Below are 14,335 nucleotides of genomic sequence, written 5' to 3'. Positions count from 1 at the left end.
CAAAAGATTTGTTTGAGTAATACTTCAGTGACATTTTATCTCACTTACACCTGAGCAGCTTACAACTGCTTACACTTACAACTGTGCAGCTTGATGTGCTGCTCAGACTCAAAACCTCTTCAGGTTACAGTCTGGATGGATACATGTTAGGCAGTGAAACAAGCTGCAGACTATAAACTGTGGACATGGCTATAGATCTGGGTGTTGCTGTTTCTGTGGCTTTGATTGTTTTGATTAGCAAGGCTGTGACACTTACCTAATGTTAACATTAGATAAGGGATAACAGCTGCAGTCAGAACTCAGCTTTCCTTTAATATCTTGACTATGAGTGACTTGTGTTGGTCGAGTCTTGTGATCAGTCGATCAGTCACTTCTTTTCCTCCAACACCACATTAAAACTCTGCTGCTCCAGGTGAGGCTCGAACTCACAACCTCGGCATCACTCTGCAGGTTACTGTCTTATAAGTACCGCGCGCTGACCGATTGCGCCACTGGAGCTTGTTGAGTTACCTATGTTAACAATTCAAAGGTTTAAATGGTATATAAACTATTGGATAATCATTTTGTCAACTATATTAACCTGTATGCTTTCTCAGCAGCCACCTCCAGTTTCTATTTTACTTCAAAATCACTTTATTTTCAAATGACTGCTCCTCCGGGAACAAGTCTGTGTGCCTTGTTTCAGTTGGAACTTAAAGTTATTGGTGTTACGCATTTCCTTGTTGTACATATTTAATGGAGTGTAAATCCATCATGTTCTCCTCCGTCTCTCATAATATCCATCTCCTCGCCACATTCTGGTGTTGTTGGTCAGTTTCATGCAATCTCATGTCTCCCTTTATCTTCTCCTTCCACTTCATTCACATTGTATCACAAGTGTTTGTTTGTTTGATTTTAAATTTAGTATCTAAGAAAAACTTCACTGGACCTCACAACAGTATCAACCTTCTGTAAAATACTGCAAGTGTTGGCATGAAGATTATTCGCAGAAAGTAAGTCTATGTCACATTTTTGAATTTTAAAGTAATGTCACCGACTAAATGTCTGAGCAGATTTGCGTTGACATGTGGTGTTGATTTCCTTTATATCTGATGCACTTTGTGTTGTATGACCTGTGTGCTGAGGATTTTTCATAAAAATGTCATGCCATCCATCACAGTGATAATCTAGTTTCCTATATAAGGTCCATGGTCATCATGTCGTAATTGGTTCCATTTTTCAAAGTGTGCGCCACATTACCATGAACAAATAATTGAATCCTGCTCTTCTGAGGATTTTCATAAAATAGAAATAGTGGAAAAATATTTTTAAAACACAACAGTTTGTTTTGTTAAGTGAAGAAAATGAGCTACAACATGTGAAAACATTGGTATGATCCTTTAAATGTAACCAACCAATTATGACTGGACTACATTAAGTTCCTGATTTTTCTCAATTCTTATGTGAAATCCTCTCAAATACTCAAAACCAATATTTATTTTTTAAAACTCCAAACAATGTAAAGTCATATTTTGCTATGATGACAGTAAGAATTAAAGATAGCAGGTTGAGAAGGGTAATTAATGCCTCATTGAAATCTATAAAAGCTTCCTAAAGCGTGAACACACCTTGTAAATCCCCTGTTTCCTGCCCACACTGATTATCCTCAAAGCTTGTTTTCTGCATTAATTGACTTTTGTCTTTTTAAGGAAAGCAGTTCTCTGTATGTCCTGCACGTAATGAGTCTCTTATTCAGCAATGGGCAAAGAGTGTTGCTGTAAAAGAGAATTTAGAAACAAGGCTTCATTGTATTGCCAGCATGTCTGCGGATAAACAGGCATGTGTATGCATACAAAGATTTACACATAGAACAGTCAGAGAGGAGTTTTGTCATGCTTTTGCTGTAGTTCTGCCAAAGAAAATCCTGCCAAAAATACTGAAATTGAAAATAAATGAAAACAAATGAATCCTAAACTACAGTGATTCTGGCATACGTTTCTTCCTCCTGTCTTTACTGGTAACTCACATGCAAAACAACTCAGGTCCAGTGCCTCCTAAGCATAGGCCCATTTGTCAGAAAGCTTGCCAGTGCTACTTCCTGCCCTGGCCTTCAGCAGGATGAGGTTGGCTTTAAAGTGATGCGGTACTGCATGTAACCGAGCAACTGTGCAACAGCAGGCGGAAACATAGTCTCTGTGTAATTCTTAGAAAACACAAAGCCCACACACACCTATTTACATAACTACTTACATACACATAACTTACACACTCAGAGATTTGCTGTAAGTTGTGCTTTTTGTCAGGGAGACTTTAAGACGATGTAATACTTGATTTTTACTTTTATTGTGATTTAAAACTAGTCTAGTTTTTGTCCTCCTGTCACATTGAGTAATCCTGCCTCAGATTCAGTGCCTAGTGGTTTAGAAATGCTTAAAGTTAGAGAAAACATTTTCACACTTTTTTGTAACGATGCATTTTCTATATCTGCTTGTTTAAACACTTCCTTCCAGAGATATGATGCTCACGCTGAGTGAAATATTCAAAAGCAAGCAACTCCTCCTTATTGCCTTTCCAAAAAATAATAAAATAATCAGTGTCAATGTATTTAAAAATGTTTGCGTGCTTGAAAGAAACTAAATTGGTGGTCAGTGCATTTGTTCAGGTGATGTTTCTTCAGTAACTTGAGGTTAGTTGCTCCCGAATAGTCTGCAAACCACTGAATACCTGGATCGTCACAGAGGAATAGGAATGAAAAATGAAAGTTTCTTTCATGAATTAACTTTAAGCTGCCATGGGTATTCTCTAAAATGAAAATAAATGCCTGAGTTTCTGATTATTCTTGTGATCACTTCCTATATTTAAACTGTGAGTTTACACCAGCTGTGTATTCTTTGTTCTTGAGTTATATTATGATGGGTTCACCACTAAGGCCCTGTACAAAAATTATTGTGTTGTGTAGGGGGAATGAACCTTATGTGTAACTTCCATTTTTTCTCAACTCAAAGCTAATCTCAAGTTTATTATGTTACTGGAACAATATTTTTTACATAGCCTAGATCTCACATTAGGAGTGGAATTATCAATTGTCAAAATGATTCTAAATGCAACAAATAGTGCGTCCTGTTATCCGTTCCTTCCAACTGCTCTTTATTTTTCAACCAAGAGCTACTAAATGAACATTGATCAGCACTGTCACTAAATAAGCAAATGAGGTGCAGACAGCAGCTCTGTGGTTGCTCAGGGGCTTCAGCTCCATCATATTCTGACTCCACCCAACAGAACAAGTTTAGTTGTCCTCAACATGCATTATATTGTAGGTGTATATGATACATTTAACTTTACATAGTTCAGTAAAAGTGACTGTTGACTAGTGAAAAAATGGCACACTCTTTAAAGAGATAATGTCCAACCCCTGCTAACTATAGAGATCCACATCTACTGTTTCTCAAAACTGGCATATTGGCCCTACTATGAACTATAAAAATGAAGCCCTGACATAAAGACATGATTGTTAATCTCCCATATGGCACATGACCCCCCACCCCCAATAATTTTTGTACAGTCCCCAATATCACTGACAAGATGAGACCAAAACGTGTGTAAAAAAAAAAAAGCTCTCTTGCCTAATATGCAGTTTGCAGATTCTTCAGGTCTGACTCATGTAATCAATGTGTTAATTACACATAATTAAAGGGCACAGTGTTGCTCTAAAGGCTTTGATAGCACCCTGTGGAGACCAGCGCACTTGACTACCCACCAAACTCAAGCCAAACCCAGTACAATGAAGTTAAAAGTTGTTGTTAATACCTGTCAATACAATCCCATACCAGTCAGCCCTTACTCACTCAGTTCGTACCTTTACTCATCCTGCAGGTCCAGCTCACATGTCTGTGTAAGATTCTCCAGTGCCCAATGGTAGTAAGGTACTATGCCATAAAAACCAATGCTCCCATGATGCTATTAGGGAAAATATCCCACTGAGACTACAGCTTTCCCAAACTTGCTCTTTTCTTTCCTGTACACTATGCAAATTTCTGCATCATGTGCATTTCAAAGACAATTTCAAAGTCCAACCCTCCAGAAGCAGCAAGATTTTAAGTGATGCTCCTTTTATGACTGTAGATGAAAAAAAAAATCAAAGCATCAAAAACAGACAGTATCTCTTTTACATATGTGCACTCACACATCTGTTTCACTGCAGTGACCAGTGTACAAAACCAGATGTTTTTTTGAAAAGAGATAATTCAGTGTCACATGACAAAAGCTCAGCAACTATATTTTGTATTTTCTTGCACTTGTGGGTTTGAGAGATATACTAAATGCCAAAACATGTTTTGTAGTAAAACCTTAGAACATAAATGCAAAGTGAGAACAAAGAGAGTAGAATGTGCGTTTGAAAGACTGCGACACAATTTGCAATCACACAAAACACATGCGCACACTTTGCACGCAATAATTTGTGAACAAACGCACTGAAGAGCTTTTTTGTTATTTCCTCAAGGGAAATCAGGAAGCCACACATACGCTGCCTGTATTTTATTATCTCTATTGCCACGAGGCAGGCATTACATCCTTTATTTTCATTCAGGCGTTCACCACCGCACCAACAGTGAGAATTCATCCCTGCCACACCCAGAAGCACCTGGCCAGGCTTGTATAGAAGATAATCTATAACCACAGAAATGAACCTTTGAGGCTGTATCCTTTGCGCTGTATCTTTTCACATGTGATGACCACATTGTGGCAGTGACTGAGTGTTGCGATAAGCAGTGGCGGTGATGACAGATGTGGGTTAGATGAACCCATCAAAGCTTGTTGTTGGAGGTGTATGTTGGGCGAGTAAGAAGATCCAGGGGGTTGTAGGAACAGGACACCGACCCTGCAGGGGAAACCATTCAAGGGGGAATAAACCACCACTGCGATATCTGTGCAGAGACACACCAAGAGATCAAACTATCAATCAATCAGACCAAAACAATAATGCTTGAATTGGACATAAAATGGTTGAAATGAGACCTGACAACAGCAATAAAATAGTGATATATAAGAAGAGTGTCTTTCAGTTAAAGAAGTAGGATTCAAACACCTCATACTGACAGTTTCTTCTGTTGATGTGTCAAGAAACTGGAAAGTACCAAACACTCACCTGCACTGATCATCTTTTCCACATCACTAATGTCTGAGTTGCAAAATAAACATGGGGCAAAACGTATAGATATTTCTAATTAAATTTCGCTCGAATTACTCATCAGCGTAAACATGTTTGTCTGTTAGCCCTGTGATTGACCGAGAATAACGGGATGGGTGAAATAAATCAGCACCAGGTGAACAGTGTTCCTCTCTGGTGCTTCTTGTGCACAAAGACTTTCTTCATTCAAGACAGTTTGGACAGTTTATGATGACATTACCATTCCTGAGGTTTTCAGGCATTTTTTTCAAGATGTGTAACATCTGTAAAACATGCTATAACTCAGCTCTGTTGAGTTGAAGATTAAGCTTTACCACAGGCCGAATGTTCTGTTTGGAATCCTCTTCAGTGGCTTAAACACATAGTAAAGATTGTTTTATCACTTTGATACGTGATGATTTTATAAGAAATGTTCATAAATATAATGCTGAAGTGATGGCGTGTTTCCGCTACGCCTTACTTCTGTCTGAGGTCTCAGAGACCAGAGCTGTAAAACATGGTAAAATGCAATGAGTGTTCATATACTCTATATATGTGATTGGTGTTGACAATGCTGTTTATGCAGCGCCACTCATTCAAAATCCCAATTTAGTCAGTTTCGATTTCTATTATTGGGGGTCTAACAAAGAATTTGACCAAACTAACCTACTAACATACTGTACATTTCTTAGGCTGTAAATGACTTCTTCCTTTCAAATGGCATACATAGTTGTTCATGCATAGCCTATATAACATGTAAAACATTTAATATTTTTTATTGGTGTAAAGGAAGAGTTCCAAGATGTCTGTGAAGATTCTCGACACAGGAGGGCAAACTCCTCAGGTCAAGACTCAGTAATTTACCTATACCTGAAAGATAGAGGATACTCATTGAGCACAAAAACACACATATTTTGAATAGGGAGGACAGGTGGTTTGAAAGAATCTATCTATCTAATCTATCTAAAGAAGCTATCTACGTCAAAGTAGAGACACTATTTCTCAACAGAGGAGGAGGTCTGCTGCTCACCTACTATGCTGTCCTTTCATCCCTTCCCAGGAGACTTAACCATTCAGATTTGGCCTCATGTGTCCAACAACTGTCTTTTACACTTGGCCTCAGGTGACTTTAATGACTCTAACGACTGTCGTTACAACAGCCAGGAGAACTAATGAACCAAGTGGTATCAATGACCTTGATGGCGACCCCACAGAGGTTAAATACCTGGAACTCCCAACCAGTCAGCTGGAACTGAAGAAGCCTCTTGGATAAGAGGTGAAATGTTTTCAAGTATCTACAACCAAAAAGTCTAGCTGCCCTCGATTCAACTCTCCTTTGGGAAGGGTTACAACTTCATTACTTTTCTGCATATTGGCTTTAATTGATATATTTAAAGGAAAATTGGCTAATTGTTTGATTTTGCAATTATTTTTTAAACATATAGAGACTACGCACAATGAGGAAGTAAAGCCAATGTCAACAAACACACAAGGGTTAAATTTGCTGTCAAGATTTTTTTTTAAATGAAATTAAATCTAAATCTGACATCCCAAACATACAAAACAAAAATTACTAAGAAATTACCTTTTGTTCTGTAAGAGCTTTTAGTGTTAAATCAGTAGGTTATTTAATACTGAAAAAGACAGGAAACAGTTTACATAACAGTTTGACCAGATGGGATAGTCTTACTTAATTATGTAAAACCTTGTAATTACAACAAGCTTGCAGATTTCCACTAGGTCCGGGTTGGCTGTAGTTGGTCGGTATCGCCGGTAGGCGGCGCTGTGAGGTGGTGACTGTATCAATGGGTCGGCCGGGTAAGCGACATCCAGTTGGTCGATCAGTCGGTCGGTCGGTCGGTCGCTGTCCTGTTATCCAGCGGTGGCGGCAGCAGCAGCAGCAGCAGTGTGGGCGGACCTGGAGAGATACTACAGTCTGACAGGCGCGTAGTAACCGCTCCGCTTCATACAGCGAGAACAGAGGAGGTTTCTTGTTGCTGATATTCTGCATCTTTGTGAGCACCGCCCTCACCAACACCTGGCAGGGATAACTTATGAAGTAACCGGCGATTGTATCTCACCGGTGGAGCGGACGGTGCCGTATTTGGCTGCAGGAAGTGGACTCAGTTTGAAGGTAAGCGGAGGCAGAAAATATACCGCTTGTCACACCGAGCATTATCGCTTCTCACACCGGCTGACAGTCGCTGCACACCCCGCGCTGTCAGCATCTCGTTCACAGTGCAGGTATTTAAGGGCGCTGCAGCACGCAGGGGTCTCTGGGTGGGGACCCAGGGGTGACAGCATCAGTTAAAGCAGATGGACTATTTTACTGGGAGAGTTTTACACATCTGGACTGGCCTTCCGAGCATTTCAGATTGAAATGTTCTTGTTCAGGTTGTCACGTCAGGAGTCAGATGAAACTGCTGGAAGTGAGAGAAACAGGTGTGTGACTCTCTCTCTCTCTCTCTCTCTCTCTCTCTCTCTCACACACACACACACACACACACACACACACACAAGGTGTGAAATCTACCTTTTTCTCCTTCCTGTGATTCATCTTGGTTAATTGTTACCTTACTGTACCATGGCTGGAAGGCCAAGACATTGGGTACTTCATCATTAGGGATCCATCTATCTGAATTGTGTGTGTGTGTGTGTGTGTGTGTGTGTGTGCGTGTGTGAGTATCAGTGTCAGAGAGAGTGAAAGAGAAAGAGAGGGTAAAGTATTCAATACCTTGTAACCCATTGGCCTCTGTCTTTTATACTCTAAAATGCTGAGGTAAATCAAGACAAAGTTGCATGCACATACAGCCCATGGCACACACACACACACACACACACACACACACACACACACACACACAAACACACAGGTTTTGAGAATGATAAATCGATTTGTAAGTGCTGCAGTCTCCGGCACTGTTGAGATGAAGGGGACCGTTTCGGTTGCTGGCTGCGCAGAAATCCCAAAGAGACAATTAAACTACTGACCCATGTCATCGAGGATTTGTTTTGGCTTCCTGTTTGGAAAGATGGTAGGAAGTAGACTTTTGGGCCAGTTGGCAGGAGCACACACACACACACTCACACACACCTGGAACAACCAGTCAGATTTCCTTCTGAGGGAGACCGGATTAGTGGCCAGGGTTTGAACCTGTGACATGCAGTGCAAAGTTGTACATGGAGAGTCAGTGTTGAGTTAATGGAGTGTGGCAAAAGGAAATGTGAAGATTCATATCTTGATTCTTACACACACACACAAACACACACACACACACACACACACACACACACAGGTTTACTTAAGTCATTTTTTGGGTATTTACAAAGACTTACATTAATTTCCTGGAGACTTACCAAGACCATAACCACTAATTGCCTAAACCTAACTTTAACGTAACCCTAACCTTAACCACTGACCCAAAACCACTGCGTTTTACCATTTGGGGACACAGCTTTTGTCCCCAATTGCACAAGCCATCCCCGATTTTTACTGGTCGTAAGTCTGGTTTGTGCCCCTGAAAGTGACTTAAGTCATGCCACACACACACACACACACACACACACACACACACACACACACACACACACACACACATACACACACACACACACACACACACACACACACACACACACATCTCTTAGGGATGTCAACCTGAATACTTGTCTTTTTTGGTGACTGCAGGTTATGTATGAGATGTATAATCCTCAAAAATGAATACAAGCTTCTTCTAGCAAGGAACATTTCAAAAATTAATTTTACAAAAGCTGGCCTACTTTTTGTTTCATTTCACGCTGGTGGAAACATCTTGTGTGTTTCAGGTTGACTCGGACTAACTGACAGAATGTAATATTAGCTTTTGGTTTAACATCCTGTTTTGGAGGGAAAACACAAGTCTTGCAGTGTCCCTGGATTTGCAAATGTAAATAAAGTTTAAATATTGGACTATTTGTTGCAAAATGTAAAATCTTATATATTCTGATGCAACTTTGCAAAACAATACTGCTGGCTTTCTACCTTTATCAACTAAATTAGAAGTTTCCACGTGTTTCCTGTGCTTTTAGGAACAGAATTGTTGTCACAATTAAAGCTGCAACTATTGTTTTCATTATTGATTAATCTGCTGATTATTTTCTTGATAAATTGATTACTTGTTTGGTCTTTAAATGTCAAAATTAGCCTATTACAACAAAGAAAAGCAGCAAATTCTTGCATTTGAGAAGCTGAAACTAGGTTGGTTTGGTATTTTTGCATGAAAAAATACTTAAATGATTAATATATTATCAAAAATGTTGCTAATTAATTTCTTAATAAAAAAACTCACGTGATTCTTAACCCCCTCATCTGAACCGAAACCTAATCTTAATTTTAATCTCACAGCACATCATGAGAAAACACTTTCAAAGTATTTCACATACAAAAAGTACACACACACACACACACACACACACACACACACACACACACACTGACTCTAGTCATTTGTGAACAGGAAGCTGACAGCATCCTGGAAGACGTTTCATCCGGTGTGGACCATCACTATGTATACGTAAATGTAAATAAGATAGACGTCTGTGTGTATGGTGGCATTTCACAGGTGTGTTTTTTTCTCTCTCTTGTCTCTTTCTTCTGGCGCACTGAGCGCGCCGTGTGAAGCGTGTTTGAACAGGTTGGATAGAAAAGCAGCAGTGACAATAGCAGATTTATTTCTGGGCCGCTGCTCTCAAGAAGTGAATTGCACCTTCATGTTTATACTCCACCTCCACCGGGTGCATCAGGGTGGAAAACTGGTTTGGTTTTACAGAAGCCCTCCAGCATTTTCACAATGCATATTTCATGGCAGTTTGCCCATGAGTGGGTCTTCGCCAGTGCCTATAAGCTGTACTGTTTATCTTTCTTGTGTTTTGTGCCACTACTTGTCACTGCACAAGTAGTTCTTTAATTGAGGATACGACAGTCAAGACATTGTAACAGAATTTTGATGGCTGTTTGACTAAAGTAACTTTAACAAAAGCAGGAAACAAGAGCATGTGTAGTATTGTGAACTCAACTGCCACGTTGTGCTGTTAGATACACTTCTCTCAATATCTTACTCAACTCAGTTGCTGCTTATATTTGATTTTTTCTACTTTTATTAGGGAAATAACCCATATCTAAAGGATGCATTTTCAACTGCAGCAGCTAGGCATCGGTATCATTTTAGTCATGTTATGTGCATTCATGTGGCGTTCAGGTGCCTATTTCAGTGTAATATGCCTGTCACAACTGTGCAGAGCCCAAGGGAACGTCTCCAAATTTCTTGTTTTGTCCGACCAACAGTCTAAACCTCAAAGATATTCTGTTTGCACAAATATAAAACAAGGAAAAACAAAAAAGAACACTCCTCACATTTCATAAGCTGAAGCCAGCAAGTTTTTGACATTTTTTCATGATAAATGGCTTGAAGCACTGGTTCCCAGCTTTTTTGGCTTGTGGCCTCTTTAAGCAAGTTCAGCCAAGGAAAGATCCCTTCCCTCCTGTTTCATCTGAATAGTTTTACTTGTGGTGTGGCTTTAGGGATGGCAATGTCAATCTGTCTGTCAGTGTGTCAAACTGTCTGTTAGTCGCTCCACCTCTTCGGTTCAGGCTTAAATTTCTCAACAGCTACAAACCACAAAAATTCATGATGCCCATAAAATGAATCTTAATGACTCTGTTGATAACATGACTCTTAATCTAGCGCCACCATAAGGTTTGCAGTCTTGAGAGAAATGTCTCCACAATTATTAGATGAATTGCCATGAAATTTGGTATAGACATTCAAGACATCCACTTAAGTGACCCCTTAACTTTCCTGCTAGCTGCTAGCTAGTCAGCCTCAGCTGGACTTTGTGTTTAGTGCACTTTAGTAAATGTTAGCATGTTAAACTAAGATAGTAACCATGGACAACTTTCTACTTGCTTTGGGGATCCTGAATTTTCCTGAAATATACTGACAAGAGCAGATAATTCAACTGTTAAAGTCAAATTCATGTTTCTGGACATGTTGAAGATGCCATGTTCACCATGTTTTCATTGGACAATGTTTTATTTGGCGTTACAAAGATCTATACAATAACCTTCTGTAGTTAAATACCACTGTAGTGCCAAAAAAAATAAATGTAATATTAAAAATATAGTCTAGGTTTTCCATGTTGTATTTCTTTTTTCTCTCTGAAATTATTTCTTTTATTTGATTAAATTTGACTGTTAGATGTTACATGCAAAACCAATTGGTGACGTTCTGGGAATGAAATAGTGGTCTGTTTAATCCTCATGCTCTTTCATAATTATTCTGTTTATGATCCACATTTTTTTAACAGGATCTCTTGCCTATAGTCTCTTGGTGCTTGTCTCTTTGGACATGTACATCAAAGATTAGCAGTGTCAGACTGTGAGTCACATGTGTTTCTGACTGAGCTCACTGACAGGTGATGACAGGAGCAACTGAGGCCGTCTCAGTTTGTTTTACTGTCAGTCCCCTGAAAGACAAAATGATCAAGATCTGAGTTGATCCCCAGTGATCTGGGCAGGGATTTCTTTAATCCTCTCTCTCCATCTCTCTGTCTCTCTCTCTCTCTCTTAGTACATGTATGTCTCTTTCAGTGGTTTTGATTCTGTCTCTCTGACGTGCTTACTCACGCTTTGGTATTTTTTTCAATTTCACACACGTCATCATGATAAAAACCAAAACCAGAATGGACTTATCAAATACCTTGATGGATAAACCTGTGCTGTCAGAGCACTCAGATCAGTCACAGTTTCTACCAAGACAAACACAAAGCCAGTTTATACATGAATGCTATTTTTACTTCACAGAACAAAATAAATCATGACAGTATTTTAGTGATCAGCGGGGTGATTTTTAGAAATCTTCACATAGTACTCATTTATATTAAATATACATTTGCAGCTATACTAATCCTCTTTTCCTCACGCAGTGTGATTTTAATCTTTACTGTGTTGAAGTCATCCACTCACTACTGTGTTGCTGGTTTAATTTTCAGCTTAGAGATAGAAATAGGACAGCTGTAGGGATTGTGAGTCCATGAATTTAACAAAAGTATTGCACATTAGAGGGATTGTCAAGGGTTAAACTGTGACTGCAGGATCACTCACTGCACAGTGGAAGTATGGGCAAATGGGTCTCTGAGAGGTTATGAGTGGATCATTGAAATAAGGGTATGATAGGGGTGATGTGCAGATGTACAGTCGTACAGTTACTTTTAGAGGTGCAGAACATCTTATGAGTGATTGTAATCACAGTCCGTGCATTGGTCCAACTGTCAAGAGAATTGCACAGAGCCTTTTGAACCTTGTTATCACCATGGACACCTTACACATGAGTCCAAAAGCAGGTAAGACTCTGACAGACACAACATTCAGTGCCACTTTTTAGCTGATGTACAAAAAAGTTGAACCTATCAGGGGTTTGTAACACAAAACAAGATTAGATGATTAGCTAGCTACAGTATCTTTAGGTTTAACTCAAGTTTTCTGGTTCCAAAATAGAGCCCAAGAATGTGAACGTGCTTGTAACTGGATTGGAAAACCCAGATTTAATTAGGCCAGTTGCTAACCACCTTTGTGATACAGGTTATCCAGGATCACTAATGTTACACTCAGTTAAGCAGGTGACCCAAAGAGAGTTGAATCTGCTTTGTGATAGAAGTTCCTACTCACCTTGGAGCGCATACCATTTGATGCATGTGTTTGGTAAAGACAGGAATTTTCCACTTAAAATAAGCAATAACATGCTTTTGAACATTGCAGAAATTTTGTTTCTCCAATTTGACATGTTGGAAAAAAACATCTTGAACTTGAAAAGGTAACAAAAAAGCTGGACGAATAGCAAACTGCTTGTCAAAAAGGAATTTTAATCTGCCCATTATGTGGCGTATACTGGTCTCCAATCTCTTTTTCAATGTCCGCTCGATGACAATGCTGTCCCCCAGCCAGAGTTCTCCAGAGGGACTCTAGACTTCTCTATGAATATCCTGAATAACTCCTCTCTGTTTCCTTGAAACCACAATTATGACCTCCATTTTTCCCCCTCTAAATATTCTTTTCAGTGCCGATTCTCTCTCCCCCCACTGTCTTACCCTAATGTGGCATCTGTGGGCAATTACCATTAACTTTTCATACAAGGCCAGCCAACAGAGGAAGCTGTTGTATTGGCGCACACAGCATGGGTTTGCTGGCTGCGTAGAGGGACGGCAGGAAGGAGGGATGGTGGGAGAGATGGATGGTTGCTGAGGAGGCCTATTCATGTCTCCAGGCAAGGCCATACTTGACTAGACACTTATTGTGACAGTGACCTTCCTGTCACCATACAGCTAACACAAAGCAGCTTCATATGAGAGTCAGCTGAGCTGCTCTGTTTGTCTCCTGTCCTGCCTCTCAACCCCTCACTCTCTCTCTTTACATATTATGAAAGTATATGGGATATGAAAGTCAGTTTTTTATACCCCCAAACCATTGCTTCGGCATAAGTATGTCACACAGCAGCTCAAACTCCAGACTTAATTATTTATAGGACTGTTCTATCCCTTTCACCCCTACAAAACTTGTGTTGAATGTTGGGAAAGTAACAACACAACAGGAGCAAAAGAAAGCTTTCTAATTAACCACATCATTTTATACCACAAATTCTGAGACTTCAGGCCATCTACCAAACAGAACTTAAACTTTAGCCTTTTGATGACACTGTAACATGACAGCCAATGCTGATAAGTGATGGAGGTCTGCTTGCAACCATGGGTTGGCAAGCCTATTTGTAGCAATTAACCTAAAGGTGAGGCTGTGGGAGAGGAAACTTGCTGGTTTAAATCCTTGACTAGACTAGACTAGACTGACTGACAATGTCTGACTGCCATTTTGAAGCCTTGAGTTTAATGATTTGACCATTGCCATCTTTGATTTTTGGAGCCAGAAGTGACCATATTTGGACAAGAGGGTGGAGCTGACCCTAGAATTAGCTGCTAGCTTGGTTAGCACAGTGCATTTACAGTCTGATTAACTGTGATAATGCTAATACTGCAGGTTGTGAAAAATAAAGATGCTTTAAAGCTCTGTACAGCTGAGGGGAACTGCAGAGTTGGGTAATAATTCTCTGTGGATTCATCCTTACAAGCAACCTCTTTTACATACAAGTAGTAATGTGATCC

The 14,335-nt window shown here is 39.7% G+C and overlaps 1 protein-coding gene and 1 non-coding gene across 5 annotated transcripts in view; one reads left to right on the top strand and one right to left on the bottom strand.

Annotated features, from left to right (window-relative positions):
• Window positions 1-404: 404 nt before the first annotated feature.
• Window positions 405-498, bottom strand: trnai-uau (transfer RNA isoleucine (anticodon UAU)). The gene is made up of 2 exons: window positions 461-498; window positions 405-440 (listed from the first exon to the last, which is right to left on the bottom strand). It is a non-coding gene; the product is annotated as a tRNA-Ile (tRNA).
• Window positions 499-6,957: 6,459 nt separating this feature from the next.
• rhbdf1b (rhomboid 5 homolog 1b (Drosophila)) overlaps window positions 6,958-14,335 on the top strand; it is a 38,641-nt gene continuing 31,263 nt past the window's right edge. For 3 of the 4 annotated variants that reach the window (XM_067576144.1, XM_067576146.1, XM_067576143.1), the window contains exon 1: window positions 6,958-7,280. The gene's annotated coding sequence lies outside the window, so the exon portion shown is untranslated. The remainder of the gene's footprint in view (window positions 7,281-14,335) is intronic. The other variant, XM_067576145.1, reaches the window with a different exon arrangement.

This window comes from Thunnus thynnus, chromosome 20, assembly GCF_963924715.1.
Source record: "Thunnus thynnus chromosome 20, fThuThy2.1, whole genome shotgun sequence".
In the NCBI taxonomy this organism is placed as follows: domain Eukaryota; kingdom Metazoa; phylum Chordata; class Actinopteri; order Scombriformes; family Scombridae; genus Thunnus; species Thunnus thynnus.
Note: the sequence above shows the minus strand (reverse complement) of the source record. Positions and strands in the feature narration are given on the sequence as shown.